Raw genomic sequence first — 25,612 nt, forward strand, 5'->3', positions numbered from 1 at the left:
CTTCTTCCTGTACCACTGCTTGAAGAAGGTGTCTTCCAGAAACTGGCAGTAGGACTGGGAGTTGAGCTTGACTCCATCCTCAACCCGAAAAGGCCCTACAAGCTCATCTTTGATGATATCAGCCCAAACCAGTACTCCACCTCCACCTTGCTGGCGTCTGAGTCGGACTGGAGCTCTCTGCCCTTTACCAATCCAGCCACGGGCCCATCCATCTGGCCCATCAAGACTCACTCTCATTTCATCAGTCCATAAAACCTTAGAAAAATCAGTCTTGAGATATTTCTTGGCCCAGTCTTGACGTTTCAGCTTGTGTGTCTTGTTCAGTGGTGGTCGTCTTTCAGCCTTTCTTACCTTGGCCATGTCTCTGAGTATTGCACACCTTGTGCTTTTGGGCACTCCAGTGATGTTGCAGCTCTGAAATATGGCCAAACTGGTGGCAAGTGGCATCTTGGCAGCTGCACGCTTGACTTTTCTCAGTTCATGGGCAGTTATTTTGCGCCTTGGTTTTTCCACACGCTTCTTGCGACCCTGTTGACTATTTTGAATGAAACGCCTGATTGTTCGATGATCACGCTTCAGAAGCTTTGCAATTTTAAGAGTGCTGCATCCCTCTGCAAGATATCTCACTATTTTTGACTATTCTGAGCCTGTCAAGTCCTTCTTTTGACCCATTTTGCCAAAGGAAAGGAAGTTGCCTAATAATTATGCACACCTGATATAGGGTGTTGATGTCATTAGACCACACCCCTTCTCATTACAGAGATGCACATCACCTAATATGCTTAATTGGTAGTAGGCTTTCGAGCCTATACAGCTTGGAGTAAGACAACATGCATAAAGAGGATGATGTGGTCAAAATACTCATTTGCCTAATAATTCTGCACTCCCTGTATACACACCTAACTTGTATGTGGCGCCGTATATGTGATTGCTAGATTCAACTAAAAATAGGCGACAACAGCTTTTGCGGCCAACGCCGCATATGTAATCTCACCAAGGGTGTCTCACTAAAGGATGTATCCTACATTTTCGTATGGGTGGAGGCGCATACATTACAAAAATGCACAATAAAATTCGTAATTTTAAAATCTTATAAAACAAATATTGAACCATTCACACAAAAATACACAGGAAAAAAATGTATTGTTAAGGTGCATCAAAATTCGTAACACCAAAATCGTATTTTAACAAAACGTAAAATTTGTATGTAAATTACACAGGAATAAATCATATTAACTATGCACAGCATAAATTGTAATTTAAGTACACTGGATGTGCAAAAAAAATAAAAAAAGCAAGAAATTTGTACTTAAGAGTACAAAATACAGAGTAATTGTTGTTGTTTTTTGTAAAATGGGCTGAACATGGGCGTCTCATGGGCGTATATGAAATTTTCTCTCAAATCACCGGGTAATTCTATAAACATTTTCGCACTACAGATCTTCCAGTTAAAAAGTGTAGAATATTCACCAAAATACTCAAAACACTAATTACTCTGAAAGGAAAACCTATGCATACAAAAATTACAGCGAATTTAAGGTACAGTGTACTGAAAACAGCGTCATTTGATTTGTATTAAGCGTAATATTCATGTTTTAAAACACTCTGGTTTTCACCTTTGTACTTCGCCCTCCATTGAGAACTTCTACCTAGCAGAGAACTTTCATTATTTGTACGGGAGACATCTTGCCACTCGCAGGGACAGTCCATTTTTTATAGAATTCCATGGCCCCAATTTATCAAAGTCTGGCGGACCTGATCCGACAGCGCAGATCAGGTCCGCCAGACCTCGCTGAAAACGGCGAGCAATACGCTCGCCGTATTCAGCATTGCACCAGCAGCTCACAAGAGCTGCTGGTGCAACGCCGCCCCCTGCAGACTGACGGCCAATGGGCCGCCAGCAGGGGGGCTGTCAATCAGGCGATGTCTGTCTGCTCAGGTTATGGAACATTAAATACAATTAAATAAAATAAACTATAGTACAAACCCCCCCCCCACTAAATTACAGAAAATAAAAAAAATTACAAGAAGTTTAAACTAATTACACCTAATCTAAGCCCCCTAATAAAATAAAAAGCCCCCCAAAATAATAAAATTCCCTACCCTATACTAAATTACAAATAGCCCTTAAAAGGGCCTTTTTCGGGGAATTGCCCCAAAGTAATTTGCTTTTTTACCTGTAAAAAAAGAAATACAACCCCCCCAACATTAAAACCCACCACCCACACACCCAACCTTACTCTAAAACCCACCCAATCCCCCCTTAAAAAAACCCTAACACTACCCCCTTGAAGATCATCCTACCTTGAGCCGTCTTCACCCAGCCGGGCAGAAGTCTTCATCTGATCCGGCCAGAAGTCTTCATCGAATCCGGGCAGGAGAGGTCCTCCAGCCGGGCATCTTCTATCTTCTTGCATCTGACGAGGAGCGGCTCCATCTTGAAGACATCCGGCGCAGAGCATCCTCTTCTTACGACGTCCTAATGAAGAATGAAGGTTCCTTTAAATGACGTCATCCAAGATGGCGCCCCTTCAATTCCGATTGGCTGATAGAATTCTATCAGCCAATCGGAATTAAGGTAGGAAAAATCCTATTGGCTGATGCAATCAGCCAATCGGATTGAAGTTCAATCCGATTGGCTTATGCAATCAGCCAATAGGATTGACCTCACATTCTATTGGCTGTTCCAATCAGCCAATAGAATGCGAGTTCAATCCTATTGGCTGATTGCATCAGCCAATAGGATTTTTCCTACCTTAATTCCGATTGGCTTTTTTTTTGTACTATAGTTTATTTTATTTTATTGTATTTCATTTGAGGTAATTGTAGTTAATTTATTTAATGATAGTGTAGTGTTAGGTGTAATTGTAACTTAGGTTAGGATTTATTTTACAGGTAAATTTGTACTTATTTTAACTAGGTAGCTATTAAATAGTTATTAACTATTTAATAGCTATTGTACCTAGTTAAAATAAATTTAAAGTTGCCTGTAAAATAAAAATGAATCCTAAAATAGCTACAATGTAATTATTAATTATATTGTAGCTATCTTAGGGTTTATTTTATAGGTAAGTATTTAGTTTTAAATAGGAATAATTTAGTTAATAATAGTAATATTATTTAGATTTATTTAAATAATATTTCAGTCGGGGGGTGTTAGGGTTAGGGTTAGACTTAGGTTTAGGGGTTAATAACTTTATTATAGTGGCAGCGACATTGGCGGCGGCAGATTAGGGGTTAATACATTTAATAGGCTATGTGGGCTATGGCGGTTTAGGGGTTAATAATTTAGTTATTACTTGCGGTGTGGGCTATGGCGGTTTAGGGGTTAATAGACTTTATTAGTTATTGCGGTGGGGGATTGCGGTTGACAGGTAGATAGACATTGCGCATGCGTTAGGTGTTAGTTTATTTTTGCAGGCATTTTCGGGAGTTACGGTGCTCCCATACTCAGCGCAAGGCCTGCTACGGCTGCCTTTTATTGCAAGGTAAAAATGGAGTAAGATTTCTCCATTTTCGGCACGTAAGGCCTTGCGCTGGATATTCGATTCCGATTTACGACGTGGTCCTATGTTAGCCTATGGGAGTAAAAATTGCGAGCGACGGGTTAAATATAAGGGCGTAACTTGTTTGCTACGCCGTATATGTAATACCAAAACAGCGCAAAAACCGGCGTCGCTGGCCCAGTGTGTTTAATGTATATTGTTTTTATACCGTTATTTATATGGTTATAAAAGAGTTTTATTTATTTAATAAAGTTGTCTGCGGCCAAAGATTTTATACCAAGAAAAGTCTGGTGTTTTTCTTCAAGCAATTGTTAAAACGGGAAATTGGTTATAAATGTGTGGTGGTTAAGGGAGGGCCGGAACTCAACGACTCATTAGGTCAAGGCAAATTAATAGATTTTCATTTAAATTGTTGCTAGGAGGCATCTGCTCTAGCTGCAGTCAGTTTATTGCCCATGCTCAGTAGAGGACTTGTTGCAAACATCATGTGACAGTAGAACTACAATTTTGTAATGGTAGCTTTCTTATCTAGCTGCAGGGAATAGATTCACTTAGGCCTAGATTTGGAGTTCGGCGGTAAAAGGGCTGTTAACGCTCCGCGGGTTTTTTTCTGGCCGCACCATAAATTTAACTCTGGTATCGAGAGTTCAAACAAATGCTGCGTTAGGCTCCAAAAAAGGAGCGTAGAGCATATTTACCGCAAATGCAACTCTCGATACCAGAGTTGCTTACGGACGCGGCCGGCATCAAAAACGTGCTCGTGCACGATTCTCCCATAGGAAACAATGGGGCAGTTTGAGCTGAAAAAAAACCTAACACCTGCAAAAAAGCAGCGTTCAGCTCTTAACGCAGCCCCATTGTTTCCTATGGGGAAACACTTCCTACGTCTGCACCTAACACTCTAACATGTACCCCGAGTCTAAACACCCCTAACCTTACACTTATTAACCCCTAATCTGCCGCCCCCGCTATCGCTGACCCCTGCATTACACTTTTAACCCCTAATCTGCCGCTCCGTAAACCGCCGCCACCTACGTTATCCCTATGTACCCCTAATCTGCTGCCCTAACATCGCCGACCCCTATGTTATATTTATTAACCCCTAATCTGCCCCCCACAACGTCGCCGACACCTGCCTACACTTATTAACCCCTAATCTGCCGAGCGGACCTGAGCGCTACTATAATAAAGTTATTAACCCCTAATCCGCCTCACTAACCCTATCATAAATAGTATTAACCCCTAATCTGCCCTCCCTAACATCGCCGACACCTACCTTCAATTATTAACCCCTAATCTGCCGACCGGAGCTCACCGCTATTCTAATAAATGTATTAACCCCTAAAGCTAAGTCTAACCCTAACACTAACACCCCCCTAAGTTAAATATAATTTTTATCTAACGAAATAAATTAACTCTTATTAAATAAATGATTCCTATTTAAAGCTAAATACTTACCTGTAAAATAAATCCTAATATAGCTACAATATAAATTATAATTATATTATAGCTATTTTAGGATTAATATTTATTTTACAGGCAACTTTGTAATTATTTTAACCAGGTACAATAGCTATTAAATAGTTAAGAACTATTTAATAGTTACCTAGTTAAAATAATAACAAATTTACCTGTAAAATAAATCCTAACCTAAGATATAATTAAACCTAACACTACCCTATCAATAAAATAATTAAATAAACTACCTACAATTACCTACAATTAACCTAACACTACACTATCAATAAATTAATTAAACACAATTGCTACAAATAAATACAATTAAATAAACTATCTAAAGTACAAAAAATAAAAAAGAACTAAGTTACAGAAAATAATAAAATATTTACAAACATAAGAAAAATATTACAACAATTTTAAACTAATTACACCTACTCTAAGCCCCCTAATAAAATAACAAAGCCCCCCAAAATAAAAAATTCCCTACCCTATTCTAAAATACAAATATTACAAGCTCTTTTACCTTACCAGCCCTGAACAGGGCCCTTTGCGGGGCATGCCCCAAGAATTTCAGCTCTTTTGCCTGTAAAAAAAAACATACAATACCCCCCCCCCAACATTACAACCCACCACCCACATACCCCTAATCTAACCCAAACCCCCCTTAAATAAACCTAACACTACCCCCCTGATGATCTTCCTACCTTGTCTTCACCATGCCAGGTTCACCGATCCGTCCTGGCTCCAAGATCTTCATCCAACCCAAGCGGGGGCTAGACATCCACTGAAGAAGTCCAGAAGAGGGTCCAAAGTCTTCCTCCTATCCGGCAAGAAGAGGACATCCGGACCGGCAAACATCTTCTCCAAGCGGCATCTTCTATCTTCTTCCATCCGATGACGACCGGCTCCATCTTGAAGACCTCCAGCGCGGATCCATCCTCTTCTTCCGACGACTAGACGACGAATGACGGTTCCTTTAAGGGACGTCATCCAAGATGGCGTCCCTCGAATTCCGATTGGCTGATAGGATTCTATCAGCCAATCGGAATTAAGGTAGGAATTTTCTGATTGGCTGATGGAATCAGCCAATCAGAATATAGTTCAATCCGATTGGCTGATCCAATCAGCCAATCAGATTGAGCTCGCATTCTATTGGCTGTTCCGATCAGCCAATAGAATGCGAGCTCAATCTGATTGGCTGATTGGATCAGCCAATCGGATTGAACTATATTCTGATTGGCTGATTCCATCAGCCAATCAGAAAATTCCTACCTTAATTCCGATTGGCTGATAGAATCCTATCAGCCAATCGGAATTCGAGGGACGCCATCTTGGATGACGTCCCTTAAAGGAACCGTCATTCGTCGTCTAGTCGTCGGAAGAAGAGGATGGATCCGCGCTGGAGGTCTTCAAGATGGAGCCGGTCGTCATCGGATGGAAGAAGATAGAAGATGCCGCTTGGAGAAGATGTTTGCCGGTCCGGATGTCCTCTTCTTGCCGGATAGGAGGAAGACTTTGGACCCTCTTCTGGACTTCTTCAGTGGATGTCTAGCCCCCGCTTGGGTTGGATGAAGATCTTGGAGCCAGGACGGATCGGTGAACCTGGCATGGTGAAGACAAGGTAGGAAGATCATCAGGGGGGTAGTGTTAGGTTTATTTAAGGGGGGTTTGGGTTAGATTAGGGGTATGTGGGTGGTGGGTTGTAATGTTGGGGGGGGGGGTATTGTATGTTTTTTTTTACAGGCAAAAGAGCTGAAATTCTTGGGGCATGCCCCGCAAAGGGCCCTGTTCAGGGCTGGTAAGGTAAAAGAGCTTGTAATATTTGTATTTTAGAATAGGGTAGGGAATTTTTTATTTTGGGGGGCTTTGTTATTTTATTAGGGGGCTTAGAGTAGGTGTAATTAGTTTAAAATTGTTGTAATATTTTTCTTATGTTTGTAAATATTTTATTATTTTCTGTAACTTAGTTCTTTTTTATTTTTTGTACTTTAGATAGTTTATTTAATTGTATTTATTTGTAGCAATTGTGTTTAATTAATTTATTGATAGTGTAGTGTTAGGTTAATTGTAGGTAATTGTAGGTAGTTTATTTAATTATTTTATTGATAGGGTAGTGTTAGGTTTAATTATATCTTAGGTTAGGATTTATTTTACAGGTAAATTTGTTATTATTTTAACTAGGTAACTATTAAATAGTTCTTAACTATTTAATAGCTATTGTACCTGGTTAAAATAATTACAAAGTTGCCTGTAAAATAAATATTAATCCTAAAATAGCTATAATATAATTATAATTTATATTGTAGCTATATTAGGATGTATTTTACAGGTAAGTATTTAGCTTTAAATAGGAATTATTTATTTAATAAGAGTTAATTTATTTCGTTAGATAAAAATTATATTTAACTTAGGGGGGTGTTAGTGTTAGGGTTAGACTTAGCTTTAGGGGTTAATACATTTATTAGAATAGCGGTGAGCTCCGGTCGGCAGATTAGGGGTTAATAATTGAAGGTAGGTGTCGGCGATGTTAGGGAGGGCAGATTAGGGGTTAATACTATTTATGATAGGGTTAGTGAGGCGGATTAGGGGTTAATAACTTTATTATAGTAGCGCTCAGGTCCGCTCGGCAGATTAGGGGTTAATAAGTGTAGGTAGGTGTCGGCGACGTTGAGGGGGGCAGATTAGGGGTTAATAAATATAACATAGGGGTCGGCGATGTTAGGGGTAGCAGATTAGGGGTACATAGGGATAACGTAGGTGGCGGCGATTTGCGGTCGGAAGATTAGGGGTTAATTATTTTAAGTAGCTTGCGGCGACGTTGTGGGGGGCAAGTTAGGGGTTAATAGATATAATACAGGGGTCGGCGGTGTTAGGGGCAGCAGATTAGGGGTACATAAGTATAACGTAGGTGGCGGTCGGCAGATTAGGGGTTAAAAATTTTAATCGAGTGGCGGCGATGTGGGGGGACCTCGGTTTAGGGGTACATAGGTAGTTTATGGGTGTTAGTGTACTTTAGGGTACAGTAGTTAAGAGCTTTATAAACCGGCGTTAGCCAGAAAGCTCTTAACTCCTGCTATTTTCAGGCGGCTGGAATCTTGTCGTTAGAGCTCTAACGCTCACTGCAGAAACGACTCTAAATACCGGCGTTAGGAAGATCCCATTGAAAAGATAGGCTACGCAAATGGCGTAGGGGGATCTGCGGTATGGAAAAGTCGCGGCTGAAAAGTGAGCGTTAGACCCTTTAATCACTGACTCCAAATACCAGCGGGCGCCCAAAACCAGCGTTAGGAGCCTCTAACGCTGGTTTTGACGGCTACCGCCGAACTCTAAATCTAGGCCTTAGAATTTCTAAGTGCTCATTTAGCAAGAAAATAAGTAAATTGGTTGCTGTTGTTTTTTTAAATAATCTGCTTCTTTTTAAAATGTATTATATATATATATTATTTTTTTACTGTAGAAGAACTGTTTCATATCCCATTAAATAAATGTGTTAGAATTACACAAAGCTGCAATAAGGAAATGCTCTAATGCATTAAAGCATTTCCTTATTGCACTATTTGTTTGCCAATACGTGAGTGGTAAAGGGACATAAAAGCCAATTTTTTTCTTTCTTTCATGATTCAGATAAATCATGTGATTTTTAACAACTTTCGAGTTTACTTCTATGAATCTATTACCTAGTCTGTTTTGTTTTCTTGATATCCTTTGTTGAAAGGGATACCAAGGCAGACTCAGGAGCTGCTGATTGGTGTCTGCATGTAAATACCTCATGTTATTGGCTCACCCAGTGCATTGAGCTACTTCCCAGTAGTGCATTGCTGCTTCTTCAACAAAGTATACAAAGATAATGAAGCAAATTAGATCATATAAATAAATGGAAGGTTGTTTAAAATGGTATGTTCTATCTGAATCATGAAATAAAAATTGTGGATCACTTCTGAATAGACTTCTCCAGAGAGAAGATGGGTGTACCAGGGTCCCACTGGTTTCTGCCCACTTTGAGCTGATGACACTGTTCAACACCTTCCAATTGTAAAGGGAAGTAACTTAAGTAAGCATGATGTGTCTTGCACAATTTCCTTTGCCAACCACAGCATTTATGATCTTTGATGTTGCCCATTTTCTTTGTGCTTCTACAGAAGAGCCTGGACAGCATAGCTGGAATCCCCAACTAGACATGTGCAGCAGCACAAAAATTCAGTATTTGATTCACTTAAAACAAAACGAATACTGAATATTTGGGAAACATTTACATTTGTTTTTGTTATACCAAAGTGAATGTTCCTTTGTTTAAGGTGAAAAAGTTATTCTTCTTTAAGTGAAAAAGACCTTCTCCTTTTAAGCAGGCTCTGGGATCCGCTGCACTAAGCCTTCTAATAGCATGGCCCGGGGCTCTGTATAGAAGGGTCGTGTACCTCTCCAATGCGCTAGAGGTATTTAACCCTTAAGACTAACTTAAAGGAAACAAATTAATATTGACAAATTTGTCAGTATTTCTTTGTTTTCTTTAAATCAGTTGGTGCATTCGTTCAGATATTCTTTTCGTGAAAACTAAACGGATATCCGTGTTTTTGTTACAAATTCACATTTTGTTCAAAAACATATGTACAAGCCTACCCCTGAGTGCCTTGAAATTTCTGCCTGGGAGAGACCTTGCTGATGCAGTATATCTACCTTGTGTCTTGTTGCTGTGCTCAGACTTGCCATGGTGTATGACTTTTTATATTTCAGCAACCTCACCTTGTTAGCAGAGTTTGGCTGTTCCTCGCCTGGTTTTATTCTTCCTACACAGCTGTTTATGTTTTAGTTAATGATTGTGTTTCAGTCTACATATTAAATTAAAGATAATTAGCACCTGTTTGGTGTAATTGTTTAATCATACACCTGACTATGGGCTTGGTTTTTAAGTGGTGAGTTAAAGTTAGCAATATCATGACTGCGCTAACTTACGCACATATTACAAGCTGAAAGTAAATGGGTGTACCTGACTGCAAACAAAAAAAGTTGTACCAAGCACAACATAAATACATTAAATAAAGTATTACACACACGTATATATATATATATATATATATATATATATATATATATAAATATACTTTCTAATAAAAACTATTAAATATAAATATTAATTAAATGCTTTTATAATGGTTAAAGGGTATATGACAAGGTATTTGACTGGAAAGGGCTAAAATTTATTTTTATATATATTTTTTTATTTATATATTGTTATGTGAACTATGCATAATTACCTTCAGGTTTAGCACAGTTGGTCTAATGCGTGTCGGGATAGCTCATGAGCAAAAAATGTTAGGGTTTTTTTTAACAGCGTGCTCCGTTGAAGTCTATAGTGAGAAGAAGTTAGCGTGGTTGCGATATCTTAAGTCCTGAAGTTAGCGTGCATCGGTTTTCACTTGTGCGCAAACATTTTACTTTCAACTGGTGATACAGGCGCTAAACTACCCGTGTTAAAAGATTTTTTTTGGTGCAGTTAGTGCACAAGCAAAAAAAATTGATAGCACGCCACTTCTAATCTGGTCCTATATAACTAAATGACTTGGGGCAAATGTGCCTAGAAGAATTGATGCTGTTTTGAAGGCAAGGGTCGTCACACCAAATATTGATTTGATTTAGATACTTGTTAATTTATTAAAAAATAATCTATAACCATTTCTATTTTTGAAAGCATTCTTACTTTACAGCTGACAGATTTGTAACTTATTGGAAAAAAAATTTGAAATATTTTGTTTTAAATGAAACAGAGAAAAATACAATCGGCTAGATTACGAGTCTTGCGTTAAGCTGAAAAAGCAGCGATAACAGGTCCTAGCACTGCTTTTTCACTACCGCTGCTATTACGAGTCTTGCAGGTTTAGGGGCACCACACACTTCTTTGGTCTTACTGCAAAACGACTTACTTACGTAAACTTTGTAAACCCTTTTTTCTATGGGACTTCCATAGACATCCGGCGCAGAGCATCCTCTTCAAACAACGTCTTCTTCTGAATGAATATCTCTTTAAGTGATGTCATCCAAGATGGTGTCCCTTAGATTCTGATTGGCTGATAGAATTCTATCAGCCAATCGGAATTAAGGTAGAAAAAATCCTATTGGCTGATGCAATCAGCCAATAGGATTGAGCTGGCATTCTATTGGCTGTTCCAATCAGCCAATAGAATGCATGCTCAATCCTATTGGCTGATTGGATCAGCCAATAGGATTGAAGTTCAATCCTATTGGCTGATCCAATCAACCAATAGGATTTTTTCTACCTTAATTCCGATTGGCTGATAGAATTCTATCAGCCAATCGGAATCTAAGGGACGCCATCTTGGATGACGTCACTTAAATAGATATTCATTACGAAGAAGACGTCGTTTGAAGAGGATGCTCCGCTCCGTGCCGGAAGGATGAAGATAGAAGATGCCGTCTGGATGAAGACTTCTGCTTGTCTGGAGGATCACTTCTGCCCATCTGGAGGACCACTTCTGCCAGCTTCGTTGAGGAAATCTTGCCGCTTGGATGAAGACTTCTCCCGTTAAGTGAATCTTCGGGGGTTAGTGTTAGTATTTTTTGACGGGTGTATTGGGTGGGTTTATTTTTAGATTAGGATTTGGGCCTGCAAAAGAGCTAAATACCATTTTAAGGGCAATGCCCATCCAAATGCCCTTTTCAGGGCAATGGGGAGCTTAGTTTTTTTTAGTTAGTATTTTATTTGGGGGGTTGGTTGTGTGGGTGGTGGGTTTTACTGTTGGGGGGGGTTGTTTGTATTTTTTTTTTACAGGTAAAAGAGCTGATTACTTTTTTGGCAATGCCCCGCAAGGGCCCTTTTAAGGGCTATTGATAGTTTAGTTTAGGCTAGGGTTTTTTTATTTTTTTGGGGGGGCTTTTTTATTTTGATAGGGCTATTAGATTAGGTGTAATTAGTTTAAATATCTTGTAATTAGTTTTTTATTTTCTGTAATTTAGTGTTGTTTTTTTTGTGTAATTTAATTTATTTAATTGTATTTTATTTAGTTAATTTATGTAATGGTATTTAATTTAGTTAATTTATTTAATTGTAGTGTAGTGTTAGGTGTTATTGTAACTTAGGTTAGGTTTTATTTTACAGATCAATTTGTATTTATTTTAGCTAGGTAGTTATTAAGTAGTTAATAACTATTTAGTAACTATTCTACCTAGTTAAAATAAATACAAACTTGCCTGTAAAATAAAAATAAACCCTAAGCTAGCTACAATGTAACTATTAGTTATATTGTAGCTAGCTTAGGGTTTATTTTATACGTAAGTATTTAGTTTTAAATAGTAATAATTTAGTTAATGATAGAAATTTTATTTAGATTTCATTTAATTATATTTCAATTAGGGGGTGTTAGGGTTAGGGTTAGACTTAGGCTTAGGGGTTAATACATTTAATATAGTGGCGGCGACGTTGGGGGCGGCAGATTAGGGGTAAATAAGTGTAAGTAGGTTGCGGCGACATTGGGGAGGCAGATTAGGGGTTAATAAATATAATGTAGATGTCAGCGATGTTGGGAGCAGCAGATTAGGGGTTAATAAATATAATGTAGGTGGTGGCAATGTCAGGAAAGGCAGATTAGGGGTTAATAAGTGTAAGATTAGGGGTTTTTAGACTCAGGGTTCATGTTAGGGTGTTAGGTGTAAACATAACTTTTATTTCCCCATAGGAATCAATGGGGCTACGTTACTAAGATTTACGCTGCTTTTTGGCAGGTGTTAGACTTTTTCTCAGCCGGCTCTCCCCATTGAGGTCTATGGGGAAATCGTGCACGAGCATGTACAACTAGCTCACTGCTGACTTAAGCAGCGCTGGTATTGGAGTGCGGTATGGAGCACAATTTTGCTCTACGCTCACTTCTTGCCTTTTAACGCCGGGTTTGTAAAAACCCATAATACCAGCACTGCAGGTAAGTAAGCGGTGAGAAAAAACTGCTCGTTAGCACAGCATAGCTCCTAACGCAAAACTCGTAATCTGGCCAAATGTTTTTAAATCAAATGGTGCTGTATTCTTCCTCTAGAAATAAGTTTTCACTTGATGTTCTCTGAATGTTATCATGATGACATGATGAGGGCAGTCAGCATATATCAGCTATTAAGCACTTCAGTGCACTGCACTGTGAATTTGTTAGCAATATCTGCATTGTTTTGCAGTTCAGGGACATACTTATTGAAAAGCCTTAAAGGGATATGAAACCCAAATTTTTTATTTCATGATTCAGATAGAGAAGGCAATTTTAAGCATCTTTCTAATTTACTTCTATTATCAATTTTCTTTGATCTCTTGGTATCTTTATTTGAAAAAGCAGGAATGTAGGCTTAGGAGCCAACCCATTTTTCTTGTTCAGCACCTGGGTAGTGCTAGCTGATTGGGGGATACATTCCTGTCAGTATATGGCCGGGTTAAGATACAATATATTTAATAATTATTCTTTAAAATAAACCCTCAATCAATATGCATATACTAAAACCATAAAATTAATATAAATTCCTGAATTCTTTTTATTAGTTAATATTTATAAACACATTAAGAATATGAATCAATACTATACATGTTTAAAACTATTAAAATATGATATGCAAATCTCATAAAATTTACCTTTAGAACTAGCCTTATTCACAATTGAATTGCATTAAAATATCACACTGAGATTCCAAGATATTAGCTACTAATATTCAAGCAATACAATCAGCTATTTAGCCACAACTTATCCTATATAATTCCAATTTAAAACATCAGAAATTGTATATAGTATTTGTGCCAACAACCAAACTCTATGTGGCATGCCAATTTATCTAAGCTAAATTAAATTCTTAGTTACCTACAGTTAAGACAAATTCTAAGATATATATCTATATTGGCAAAGATAAACAACTTAGCATTTAGGATTTGTTTAACAATACACAGGCTATGAAATACTAGTTTTAAAATACAATGTATTCCTTTAAGTCTGCTACCTACAGCAACAATGGATGTTTGTTTTAAATATTTAGCATACAAAAGGCAAGCTTAAAACTATTCAGGACTATGAAACACAAGTTTAAAATACTGAGTCCCCCTTTAGTCTATTAACTACAATTTGACTATGGTCTTACCAATTACCTTTGTTTAAAATATTAAAAATTAGAACAATCATACATCACCAAAAATGACCAAATCGATAATTCAGCTCCCAAATTTGTTCTTTGTTTATCCAATTCACCTCAGAATACCAAAAATTATTTTTTTGCATGTGGAAAAGAAAGGTAGCTATTATGCCTTTTGTAACTGTATGTAACCCAGCCAAATTTTTTATCAGTCACAGTTTAGCACACAGCCAGCCAGCCAAAGTTAGCTCAAGTTAGCAAGAGTTAGCCCCTTTATCTCTCTATGCTTGGGGTTAAATCATGTTATATAGCCCCACCCCTTTTTGATTAGTACCATCATTGGTGAAATTGGAAAAGCACAACAGAAGCTTGTCTCAGATTGGCCCTTTGAAACTGAACATTTCATTGGATATCTGGGAGGTCTTATCGGATTGGCCCTGGGAAATTTCATTTTTAACAGCCAAAGGCTTTCTGGCTGAAATACTGGATTTTGGCCATTGGGGGCAGCATGACAAACAGTTTCATTTAATCATTTCTAACATTTAAAAGCATTTCTTTAAAATGTGTAGTTTAAAATGTTATAATTTCTTTATATTAATAAGTTACATGTTCAAATGTACTGTACTATGTCACATTATTTATTCTGATTATTTTAATATGAAACATCAGTATTATTTCTAATATATTACATCAAAGTAATTTATACTGCTAACTATTCCAAAATTAATAGCATTTAAAATCCTGATATATATATATATTCATACAAATACAGCATGTTTCACATTCAGTACACCTCCCATTGGGACAACCACACGTGTACTCGCTATACACCATGTGCTTTTGCTTAGCGAGTCTTCCTCCTGTAATTTTTACTAGATTTCTGGAAAACAGAGAAAAATGTGTTTATCTTTAACTCAATGGGTCAGTATTTGTATATATCAATGTATTTATTTTTCAACACAGCGAATATTTATTTAATATATTATGTCCCAGTTCAATACATATATACATATATGTGTTATTTGAGTTATTTCAAACTCAAATGAAAACCTGGCATCATTCCTTTTGCAAGATTTTTTTTTTATATATGTCATACAGAGATTTCAAATGCCAATTTGTCTGGGATCTACACATGGGAAACTCCGCAGGGGATAAATTAAACATAGGTGATATAGTCATTTCTTCAGCCAACACTGATTTTCCCTACGAATCTCATTATGCCTCAAAGAAAGATCCCAGACACCCCATTCCCACTCACTGTATGGGGTCCCTGTAATCCAGGCAATGAAATAGATGCTCCCTTTTAAACAACTTCAGTGTGTCTTATCTCTGATCTAAGGCCTGGAATATACAGCTATACTATCCTTTGAGACAATCTGTCTTTTCTTTTAAATGGTTCAATGGTCATATCCTATATCAAGCTATAAAACTCTGCTCTTCCTCAAAATAACTTTGACAACATTTCTTTTTAAGTGACTTTGTGACCCATCCTGTGTAATCAAAAGAATTGGGGGAGGATTTAATATGCGTTTCAAGTCCATTTTTGACATCAGAGTTGTAACCTTACAGTATATCTGATAAAAAATATGGCTTCATACATTCGTTTGTATTATTTACATATATATATGTTGGTACATATATATATGTAATTAACCTGTACCCTGGCATTCCAGTGTTTCTGTATTTGAATCCAGAGCAGACTTAGACAACAGTGTATTGTCAGATAAGCAGAAATAACAATGCAAAGGTATACTGACTTCCAGAATGCAAACCTTGCAACAAGCATCTTCTATGGACTATGTATAGATGTCTATTAAACAGCAGTCCACCTATTTAAAAGGAAAATTAAACACTTAATAAATTTCATGTACCACCCTCTAATATGGGTGCTGCCATTTTGTAATCTAGATAACACTGAAAGTATCTGAGGGAGAGTTGCTGCACATGTGCAAACCCTTGTCAGCACTGGAATGCAGTGAAAGCTAGATTTTAACATAGCAACACCCTTGATTGGAGGGAGGTAGGGAATAACCTCAATACTATGCTTATAAAATGTATACAGTGTTTAAAGGGATATGTAGGGCAAAACTTAAAGGGACAGTTCACCCCAAAAAAATTTCCTCTTTAAATTGTTTCCAGTGATCCATTTTACCTGCTGTAGTGTATTAATTTTTTTACAAGTAGTTCCTTTACCCCTATTTCAGCATATGAAATAGCTGATTTAGCCTGTGGTATCACAACCTATACTAAAAATGTTGATACTGGAGTATATGCTATTGACAGACTATGTAAACACAGCCATCAGAAGAAATTACACTCTCAATGGGTTGCAGGATAGTTTAAGTAATAAAATGTTAATTTTCCGTTGTTCTTTCTAAGTATTGAGCTTTGCTTTACAAACAGATATAAGATAAGGAAGTTCAAGCAAGTCTGTGTGAATAAAAGTTATAACATAATGAGATCTGATATTAGCTGGAAGCTCAACCCATTGTAATAGGCTGTGGTTAAAAAGCACAAACCAAGCTAATTCATATACACAAATAAACCTGAAAATGCAATTTCTCATACATTTTATACTCTGCAGCTGGTATAACAAGTAACTGAAAATACAATCATTTGAAAACAATTTTACGGTGTACTGTCCCTTTAAATGTGCATAAATACATTTCAGAACTAAATAGAAACATTTTTGTCAGAGTGCAAATGTTTACTTTGTAGTCAAAACTAAAACATGCTCCACCTCCTGGAAGTTTGCACATTTTTGTCCCTGAGTCCAAGTACACATCAGAGCTGCCAGCTCAGGAACAGACAGTTAATCTCTCCTCAGTTGCCCCTTATCTTCCCACTACTTAGTAGCCTCTCTGGCTTTTGGTAGCCACTCTCTCTCATGTTGTCCGTTGCTCATCCCCATTCCTTTTCATATAACACATTTTTAAGTAACAAATTCATAGAAACTGACTTTCACATAATATTTGGAAACATTTATTCCTGCACTCTTAAAATCTACACATACTAATTAGTGATGTCGCGAACTTAAAATTTTCCGTTCGCGAACGGCAGACTCAAACTTCCGCAACTGTTCGCGAACGGGCGAACCGGGCGAACCGCCATTGACTTCAATAGGCAGGCGAATTTTAAATCCCACAGGGACTCTTTCTGGCCACAATAGTGATGGAAAAGTTGTTTCAAGGGGACTAACAACTGGACTGGGGCATACCGGAGGGGTTCCATGGCAAAACTCCCATGGAAAATTACATAGTTGATGCAGAGTCTGGTTTTAATCCATAAAGGACATAAATCACCTAACATTCCTAAATTGTTTGGAATAACGTGCTTTAAAACATCAGGTATGATGTTGTATCAATCAGGCAGTGTAAGGGTTACGCCCGCTTCACAGTGACAGACCAAACTCCCCGTTTAACGCACCGAAAACAACCGCAAACAGTCCATTTGCGCAACCACGAGATAGATAGATTTGATAGATACATAGATACATAGATTAGATAGATAGATCAATAGATGCAATATACATTTGATAGATACGATAGATAGATTTGATAGATAAATAGATAGATTTGATAGATATATAATTTCCCAGACAGAGAATTACAAGACGTGCGGTCTGGGACCCATGGTAAGGTTCCCAGAGGCAGTTGCGGCGCCAGGGGACGTGTATATGGCATGGATTTTAGGAACCGGGAGATGGAAAAAGATGTTTGGTCGGTCCTCCTACTTCAAATTTGGGGCACTGCGCGTGCAATCTACTGTGGCACCAGATATGAGTGGTGTGTTAAAGGGACAGTATACTGTAAAATAGTTTTTCCCTTAATGTGTTTACAATTGCTTTTTTTACCAACTGCAGATTAAAAAATGTATGAAAATTAGCTTTTTAAGGTTTATTTCTGTATATTAAAGCTCTGATTTTGTGTTTTGAAGCCACAGCCTAATAAAATAGGTTGAGCTTGTAGGTATAATCAGATCTCATTACTGTATCACATTGTGCACATATACCTGCTTCTTTATCTTATATCTGTCCTTAAAACAATCACCAATACTTTGAGAGAACAATGGAAAATCAACAGTTTACTACCTTATCTCTGCTTTATCACACTGGGAGTGTAATTTCTTCTGCTGGCTGTGTTTACAAAGCTTATCTATAGCTGGTACGCGCGGCCACAAACTTTCAGAATAGGTGGGGATACCACATGCTAAATTAACAATTTCAAATGCCAATATAAGGGTAAAGGAGCTACTTGTAAACAATTTAATACACTCCAGCAGGTAAAGTGGATCATTGGGAACAAATTAAAGGGGAGAACATTTTTGAGTAAACTGTCCCTTTAAGTAGTACTATTCTGATCAGTTTAATACCTGATACTCCCCCTATTGGGGGAGGTGTATATGGCATGGATTTTAGGAACTGGGAGATGGAAAAAGATGCTTGGTCGGTCCTCCTACTTCAAATTTGGGGCACTGCGCGTGCAATCGTGGCCGGACTTTTAGCCGACGGACATTTGTCCGAAGGACATTTGGCCGAAACACAAGTGGCTGTCACAAAACAGTCCGGCCACGATATAGATAGATTTGATAAATAGATACATAGATTAGATAGATCAATAGATGCAATATACATTTGATAGATACAATAGATAGTTAGATAGATTTGATAGATAAATAGATAGATTTGATAGATATATAATTTCCCAGACAGAGAATTACAAGACGTGCGGTCTGGGACCCATGGTAAGGTTCCCAGAGGCAGTTGCGGCGCCAGGGGACATGTATATGGCATGGATTTTAGGAACCGGGAGATGGAAAAAGATGCTTGGTAGGTCCTCCTACTTCAAATTCGGGGTATTGCGCGTGTAATCTACTGTGGCACCAGATATGAGTGATGTGTTAAGTAGTACTATTCTGATCAGTTTAATACCTGTTACTCCCCCTATCGGGGGAGGTGTATATGGCATGGATTTTAGGAACCGGGAGATGGAAAAAGATGCTTGGTCGGTCCTCCTACTTCAAATTTAGGGCACTGCGCATGCAATCGTGGCCGGACATTTAGCCGACAGACATTTGGCCGACGGACGTTTGGCCGACGGACATTTGGCCGAAACACAAGTGGCTGTCACAAAACAGTCCGGCCACGAGATAGATAGATTTGATAGATAGATACATAGATTACATAGATCAATAGATGCAATATACATTTGATAGATACGATAGATAGATAGATTTGATAGATAAATAAATAGATTTGATAGATATATAATTTCCCAGACAGAGAATTACAAGACGTGCGGTCTGTGACCCATGGTAAGGTTACTTCCTTTTGCACAATCGAGTACAGTTTAGGGATTGCCTTTTGTGCAAAGAAATTTCGGCCGGGTACCTTACACTGCGGTGTCCCCTATTAGGGGATGTGTATATGGCATGGATTTTAGGAACCGGGAGATGGAAAAAGATGCTTGGTTGGTCCTCCTACTTCAAATTTGGGGCACTGCACGTGCAATCTAATGTGCCACCATATAGGAGTGGTGTGTTAAGTAGTACTATTCCTATCAGTTTAATCCTGTTAAGTGTCTTTTTTTTGTTTTTGTTTTTGAAGCCACAGTGCAGCACCAGAGGCCAGAAAAATTTGGCATGTACACATGCCTGAAAAATTAGGTATTGTTGCAGCCGCTGCTGTAGCAGTGGCCAGAAAAATTGATGTTTGTTTCCCAGGCAGAAAGTGCCCTAAAACATTGCGGCTTGAACCCTAGTTGGTGGCGGATAAGTCACGCAAGTCATCCGGCATTTGAAGATAAAATACAGCAGAGTGTGGACCATTTTTAGCCCAAGGCAGCTCATGTCATCAGGCCTTTTTTACTCTAATGTATCGCCCAATATCAGTCCCTTCGGGATCCATCCCTCATTCATCTTAATAAAGGTGAGGTAATCTAGACTTTTTTGACCTAGGTGACTTCTCTTCTCAGTGACAATACCTCCTGCTGCACTGAAGGTCCTTTCTGGCAGGACACTTGAAGCGGGGCAGGCCAGAAGTTCTATTGCAAATTAGGATAGCTCAGGCCACAGGTCAAGCCTGCACACCCAGTAGTCAAGGGGTTCATCGCTCCTCAGAGTGTCGAGATCCGCAGTTAAGGAGAGGTAGTCTGCTACCTGTAGGTTGAGTCATTCTCTGAGGGTGGACCCCGAAGGGCTGTGGCGATGCATAGGAGTTAAAAAGCTCTGCATGCCCTCCATCACCAACACGTCTGTAAAGCGTCCTGTCCTTGCCGGCGTGGTCGTGGGAGTCGGAGTATTACTTTCAGCTCTTCCCCTGTTAGATTCACGTTGTGCTGTGACATCACCCTTATACGCTGTGTAAAGCATACTTTTTAATTTATTTGGAAATGCTGCATCCTTTCCGACTTGTTGTAATTCGGTAACATTTCTGGCACTTTATGCTTATACCGGGGGTCTATTAGCGTGGACACCCAGTACAGGTCGTTCTCCTTCAGCTTTTTTATACGAGGGTCCCTCAACAGGCACGACAGCATGAAAGACCCCATTTGCACAAGGTTGGATGCCGAGCTACTCATGTCCCGTTCCTCGTCCTCAGTGATGTCACTGAAGGTATCTTCTTCCCCCCAGCCACGTACAACACCACGGGTACCAGATAGGTGACAACAAGCACCCTGGGATGCCTGTTGTGGTTGGTCTTCCTCCTCCTCCTCAAAGCCACATTCCTCCTCTAAATCCTCTTCCTCACAATCCTCTTCCAGCATTGCCGCAGGTCCAGCAAGCGATGCTGATAAGGCTGTTTCTAGTGGTGATGGTGACCACAACTCTTCCTCTTCCTATTCACGCTCATCTACGGCTTGATCCAGCACTCTTCGCAGGGCACGCTCCAGGAAGAAAACAAATGGTATGATGTCACTGATGGTGCCTTCGGTGCGACTGACCTCCTCAAAAGGACGCATGAGCCTACAGGCATTGCGCATGAGTGCCCAGTAATGTGGCAAAAAAAATCCCAGCTCCGCAGTGGCTGTCCTAGCACCCCGGTCATACAAATACTTTTTCTTGTTGGAGCAGGCGGTCGAACATTAGGAGTGTTGAATTCCAATGTGTCGGGCTGTCGCAAATCAAGTGCCTCACTGGCATGTTGTTTCGCCGCTGGATATCGGAAAAGTGCGCCATGGCCGTGTAGGAATGCCTCAAATGGCCACACACCTTCCTGGCCTGCTTCAGGATGTCCTGTAAGCCTGGGTACTTATGCACAAAGCGTTGTATGATCAGATTACACACATGTGCCATGCACGGCACATGTGTCAACTTGCTCAGCTTCAATGATGCCACCAAATTACTTCCGTTGTCAGAAACCACTTTGCCAATCTCCAGTTGGTGCGGAGTCAGCCACTGATCCACCTGTGTGTTCAGGGCGGACAGGAGTGCTGGTCCGGTGTGACTCTCTGCTTTCAGGCAAGTCAACCCCAAGACGGCGTGACACTGCCGTATCCGGGATGTGGAATAGTACCTGCGGAGCTGGGGGGGGTGCCGTTGATGTGGAGCAAGACGCAGCAGCAGAAGAGGACTCAGCCGAGGAGGTTATGGAAGAGGATGGAGTAGGAGGAGTAGAGGAGGTGGCAGCAGGCCTGCATGCAAGTCGTGGCGGTGTCACCAACTTCTCCTCTGCAAAGCCACGCATTCCATGGTTGTCAGCCATCAGCAGGTTTACCCAATGCGCAGTGTAGGTGATATACCTGCCCTGACCATGCTTTGCAGACCAGTTATCAGTGGGCATATGGACCCTTGCCCCAACACTGTGTGCCAGACATGTCATTACTTCCTTTCGCACAATCGAGTACAGGTTGGGGATTGCCTTTTGTGAAAAGAAATTTCAGCCGGATACCTTCCACTGCGGTGTCCCAATAGCTACAAATTTTTTGAACGCCTTAGACTCCACCAGCTTGTATGGTAAAAGCTGGTGGGCTAAGAGTTCAGACAAGCCAGCTGTCAGGCGCCGGGCAAGGGGGTGAATTTGGGAAATTGGCTTCTTACGCTCAAACATGTCCTTGACAGACACCTGACTGTGGGCAGATGAGCAGGAACTGTCCGGAAGAGAGACGGAGTGGCGGATGGTTGAGAGGGGGCAAGGAGGACAGCAGTGGTTGACATGGCTGAAGATGCTGGACCAGGAGAAGGATGGCGGCTTTGAGTTTGTGTGCTGCTTCTACTCATGTGTTGATCCAATAGGCATTTGTGATGTGCGTTCATGTGCCTTCGCAAAGCAGTTGAACCCACGACTCAGTTTCTTTTGGCACAGGTTGCAAATGGCATCGCTGTTGTCAGAGGCAGACACACACAAAAAATGCCACACTGCTGAGCTCTGCGATGACGGCATTCTGGTGGTGGCAACAGCATGCGTTGATTGGCGTGCTGTCTGGCTGACCCCGGGTGCCGATGCATGCTGTCTGACTGTGCCACTAGCTCCTTGCGACAACCTCCCCCTGCTTCCAACTCGTCTCCTCCTCCTCCTCTCTGTCTCCCCATCTGAACTTTCCCCCTGTTCTTCTTCTCTTCTAGCAGGCACCCACGTGACATCCACGGATGCATCGTCATCATCAACCGCTTCACTTGTATCTGACAACTCAACAAAGGAAGCAGCAGCGGGTACAACATCATCATCATCACACCGTACGTCCATGTCTGTAATGCTGCCTGACTGAGACATATCCCTGTTATCTACATCCTCTGTCAATGATGGTTGCGCATCACTCATTTCTTCCAACTGATGTGTAAAAAACTCCTCTGACAGATCAAGTGAAGCAGCTGTGGTGCTAGTGTTGGTGGTGGCGGCAGGCGGGCGAGTGGTGGTAACTTGAGAGGTGCACGAAGATAAGCTGGAGGAGGATGGTGCGTCAAGTTTCGGAGCGGAAGCTATAGAAGATTGGGTGTCCTGTGTTAAAAAGTCAACTATGTCCTCCTCAGAACTTTTCGAGTTCATGGGACGTGGCCTCGGAACACTGGGCATTATTCTATGGCCAAAGTTAATCACAGCACCATGACCACGACGGCACCTGCGGGGTGGCCTGCCTCTGCCTGTCTTTTTTTAAATGTACACTTACACTATTATTAAACAAGATATGAGTGGTGGCACTGGGCAAGTGGGCACAGTATACGCTGTGAGCCTGACACAAAAAAGCAGACTAATGTTTCACAGTCCAAAAAGTTTTTAATTTTTTAAATGTACACTTACAATACTATTAAACAAGATATGAGTGGTGCCACTGGGCAAGTGGGCACAGTATACGCTGTGAGCCTGGTACACACGCTGGCAGGCAGGCAACTGCAATTAGATTACACAAGCAGACTGATGTTTCACAGTCAAAAAAGTTTTTTTTTAAAATTATTTACACTACTGTTACACCAGATATGAGTGGTGGCACTGGGCAAGTGGGCCTGGCTGGCACACACGCTAGCAGGCAGGCAACTTCAATTAGATTACACTAGCAGACTGATGTTTCACAGTCAAAAAAGTTTTTTTTTTAATTATTTACACTACTGTTACACCAGATATGAGTGGTGGCACTGGGCAAGTGGGCCTGGCACACACGCTAGCAGGCAGACAACTGCAATTAGATTACACTAGCAGACTGATGTTTCACAGTCAAAAAAGTTTTTTTTTTAAATTATTTACACTACTGTTACACCAGATATGAGTGGTGCCACTGGGCAAGTGGGCACAGTATACACTGTGAGCCTGGCACACACGCTAGCAGGCAGACAACTGCAATTAGATTACACAAGCAGACTGATGTTTCACAGTCAAAAAAGTTTTTTTTTTTTAAATTATTTACACTACTGTTACACCAGATATGAGTGGTGCCACTGGGCAAGTGGGCACAGTATACACTGTGAGTCTGGCACACACGCTGGCAGGCAGGCAACTGCAATTAGATTACACAAGCAGACTGATGTTTCACAGTCAAAAAAGTTTTTTTTTTTTTTAAATTATTTACACTACTGTTACACCAGATATGAGTGGTGGCACTGGGCAAGTGGGCCTGGCTGGCACACACGCTAGCAGGCAGGCAACTTCAATTAGATCACACTAGCAGACTGATGTTTCACAGTCAAAAAAGTTTTTTTTTTAATTATTTACACTACTGTTACACCAGATATGAGTGGTGGCACTGGGCAAGTGGGCCTGGCTGGCACACGCTAGCAGGCAGACAACTGCAATTAGATTACACTAGCAGACTGATGTTTCACAGTCAAAAAAGTTTATTTTGTTTAAATTATTTACACTACTGTTACACCAGATATGAGTGGTGGCACTGGGCAAGTGGGCCTGGCTGGCACACGCTAGCAGGCAGACAACTGCAATTAGATTACACTAGCAGACTGATGTTTCACAGTCAAAAAAGTTTATTTTTTAATTATTTACACTACTGTTACACCAGATATGAGTGGTGGCACTGGGCAAGTGGGCCTGGCTGGCACACGCTAGCAGGCAGACAACTGCAATTAGATTACACTAGCAGACTGATGTTTCACAGTCAAAAAAGTTTATTTTGTTTAAATTATTTACACTACTGTTACACCAGATATGAGTGGTGGCACTGGGCAAGTGGGCCTGGCACACACGTTGGCAGGCAGGCAACTGCAATTAGATTACATTAGCAGACTGATGTTTCACAGTCAAAAAAAGTTTTTTATTTTTAAATTATTTACACTACTGTTACACCAGATATGAGTGGTGGCACTGGGCAAGTGGGCCTGGCTGGCACACACGCTAGCAGGCAGGCAACTGCAATTAGATTACACTAGCAGACTGATGTTTCACAGTCAAAAAAGTTTATTTTTTTTAAATTATTTACACTACTGTTACACCAGATATGAGTGGTGGCACTGGGCAAGTGGGCCAGGCACACACGTTGGCAGGCAGGCAACTGCAATTAGATTACACTAGCAGACTGATGTTTCACATTCAAAAAAGTTTTTTTTTTTTTAATTATTTACACTACTGTTACACCAGATATGAGTGGTGGCACTGGGCAAGTGGGCCTGGCACACACGCTAGCAGGCAGGCAACTGCAATTAGATTACACTAGCAGACTGATGTTTCACAGTCAAAAAAGTTTTTTTTTTTTAATTTACACTACTGTTACAACAGATATGAGTGGTGGCACTAGTTGGCAAATGGGCCTGGCACACACGCTGGCAGGCAGGCAGGCAGGCAACTGCAATTAGATTACACTAGCAGACTGATGTTTCACAGTCAAAAAAGTTTTTTTTTTTAAATTTACACTACTGTTACAACAGATATGAGTGGTGGCACTGCAGGCAGGCAACTGCAATTAGATTACACTAGCAGACTGATGTTTCACAGTCAAAATTACACAGGCTGATGTTCTAGCCCTAAAAAGGGCTTTTTAGGGTGCTATCCTTACAGCAGAGATCAGATGAGTCCTTCAGGACTGTAGTGGACACTGAATACACTAGCCTAGCTATCAATTTCCCTATAAAATCAGCAGCAGCTACACTATCCCTCCTCTCAC

This window comes from Bombina bombina, chromosome 3 (genome assembly GCF_027579735.1).
Source record: "Bombina bombina isolate aBomBom1 chromosome 3, aBomBom1.pri, whole genome shotgun sequence".
NCBI lineage: Eukaryota > Metazoa > Chordata > Amphibia > Anura > Bombinatoridae > Bombina > Bombina bombina.